The sequence below is a fragment of the Fukomys damarensis genome, unplaced genomic scaffold (genome assembly GCF_012274545.1).
Source record: "Fukomys damarensis isolate Sample0158 unplaced genomic scaffold, DMR_v1.0_HiC HiC_scaffold_36, whole genome shotgun sequence".
NCBI lineage: Eukaryota > Metazoa > Chordata > Mammalia > Rodentia > Bathyergidae > Fukomys > Fukomys damarensis.
In genome coordinates this window covers 39,928,688-39,931,157 of record NW_022900948.1, presented here as the reverse complement: position 1 = coordinate 39,931,157, position 2,470 = coordinate 39,928,688, and the positions used below count along the sequence as shown (strand labels likewise).

Genomic DNA, 2,470 nt, shown 5'->3' with positions numbered 1-2,470 from the left:
CCTAGCGGCACCCCCACCCAGCTTCTGAATGCGATTTGCCGCAGCTGTGGTGCCCCTCCTGGGATTTGGGGTGCCTCCCGCCTCGGGAAAAGAAGAAACGAGGGTACTAGGTTCCCTGCCCAAAGGACAACCCCTACTTCCAGTCCAGGCAAGGGAACCTAGAGCTACAGCGAAGTGTTACTTTGAGTGCTTTCCACAAGGATTGTCATCGTGGGCTCCCGTCTCTGAAGGGCCCCAGAGCCCCCGCCTCACCCCAGGCCCCCACTCACGCCTCCGAGGGGGTCTCCGCAGAATGGTTTCTCTTTGGCCCAACCAGACTGCGTCACGCAGCTGTGGAACAAGAACTTCATCGGGAGGCCCCAGGGCCAGGTGGCCAAAGCGCTGTTCGCAGGATTCTTGGGCTTCCCACCAGCTGAGCCGCTGCCCTGGGAACTTGCAAATCACATCCTTGGTCTCCACCACCTCTCCTGGGTCCACTGGGTCTGGAGGGCAGAAGAGGGTGTGGGAGCACATTTTGTGGGCTTTCAACCTTTCTGCAGGCAGGGCCAACCAAGGACACAGCGCTGGGAGTCTTTTGGGTCTGGACGGACCTGGCCCCTCCTTATATTCTGTGACCTGGTAAATCCTGCTCCCTTGCCAGAGCCTTTCCAGATCTGTGCCACGGGAATGAGATGGACACGAGTGGAGCTTTCCGTCCACACCTCCCACTGTGGGGTCTGAACTTAGCCTCATTTCTTCTCTTCCTTGGCATTGGAGGAGGGGGGTCCTTCATACCAACCTGCGGCCCCAGGGTTCCTCGATTCAGTTGGGAAGTCGGAGGAAGGGCCAGGGAGACTTTGGATCTGAGAGCAGAACACAGGTGGGGCTTGGCCAGGTGCTGCCTCCCCTCGTGCAATCACTGAATGCCTACTGTGTGCTCAGGGGGCTGCCATGGAAACTGCAGGCTTTGGGGTCAGTGTCACTCCTCTTCCCTGAGCTATTCAGCCTTGTGAAAAATAAAGCTGGTGAGTGAGTGTGAGAGGGGTAGCACCTTGTGGGTGCTTTTACTCTGTTTCTATGCCCAGGCTCTCCTTTCACAACCTTTGCCATGGCCTCATGATGTAGGGTGACCACTTGGAACCCTACCATCTTTGAAACCCTCTGAAGTCCCCAAATCTCTTTTCCACAGCTTAGGTACCAGGAGTTGGAGGAGGCAGTACCACCAGCGGGCCATTCCGGATATCTGGATCCAGCAGGGGCAGTGGAGGGACGGCAAGGTCACAGGCCTGGCCTTTGTGGACTGAGAAAGAAAAATAAAGGAAAGCAGCTCAGCATCCTGCCCTGCCACCCCCCTGACTCCGGCAGGGTCATGGCACCTTTTATCTGGGTCCCAGATCCCACCAGGCTGAGAGCCAACCAGGGACCGGAGCCCTGGAAAGTGTGGCCGCCCGCTGGGGTTGACATTTGATTGCGCAAAGGGACAGTCTCTAGGAGCCCCTTCAAGGCCGAAGCTGGGAAACAGTCTCCCTGGTGAGCAGAGCGGACAGGAAGCAGCACAGGCGATGGGCAGAGGCGGGGCTCGCAGTGTGGCATCCATGGCTCTGCCTCAACTGTTCCATCATTCCCCATTTGGCCACCTGTTCATCTGCTCCTCGAACCACAGCCTTTTCCACAATCCCTAGCTTTCCAGATCTCTGTCCTCTGTACTGGGGATTCAACTTGGGACCTCTGCACTGTTACCTCTCCAGCTGTTTTCATTTTTTATTTTTTAAATTTTGAGATAGTGTCTTGCTAAGTTACTCAGGCTGGGCTCAGATTTGCCTGCCTCTGCCTTCCAGAGTGCCGGGATTTCTCCTCCAGGCCTTTGGCACGCCGTCCCCAACCCCCCAGTAGCTTCCCCTCTTGGCGACACCTCCGTGGCTGGTTCTCCACTTCTCAGTCCACCCAGCCCCGGTGGTAGGTCTCCCGCAGCTGGGGTTACCCTAGTCAGAGTGATCGGGGGTCACTCCTGGCAAGTCAGGGGGCTTTGCGGGTGGGGCAGAGCCTCCTGGAGTCCTTGCCAATGACAATTCATGTGCTTTCTTCCCAAGAGGTTCACCTTTTTTGGGCTGAAAAGCACCAAGTTATTATCACCCACCCCCTTAAACAGCACCTGCCTTCTCCAGCGCGTGAGGGTGGGGAATTATCTGGGAGTTTAGTGTGGGCCGACTCAGGGCCTAGCAGCCCCACAGATGCCCACCCCTCGTCCACGCTTGCAGCATTTTTGCCCCCCAGAGGCCTCAATCCCCTTGGTGCCCTTTTCCTTGGTCACTAAGCCCTGGCTAATGCCGGGAGAGATGACTCCCTCCCAGGCAGATGGGCCTGGGACGCGGACCTACCCTCACCGGCTGGTCCCTCCCCTGTTCCCATCCCCAGGTCCTCACCTGCCTGCCTGGAGGAGAGTCAGTCCCTGGTCTGCACTGCTAGGTGTCCCGTTGCTCACTCTTGGATC

The 2,470-nt window shown here is 57.7% G+C and overlaps 1 long non-coding RNA gene across 1 annotated transcript; it reads right to left on the bottom strand.

Annotated features, from left to right (window-relative positions):
• Window positions 1-74: 74 nt before the first annotated feature.
• Window positions 75-2,448, bottom strand: LOC117284315. Its single transcript, XR_004515385.1, has 3 exons — window positions 2,403-2,448; window positions 1,178-1,279; window positions 75-482 (listed from the first exon to the last, which is right to left on the bottom strand). It is a non-coding gene; the product is annotated as an uncharacterized LOC117284315 (long non-coding RNA).
• Window positions 2,449-2,470: the final 22 nt, after the last annotated feature.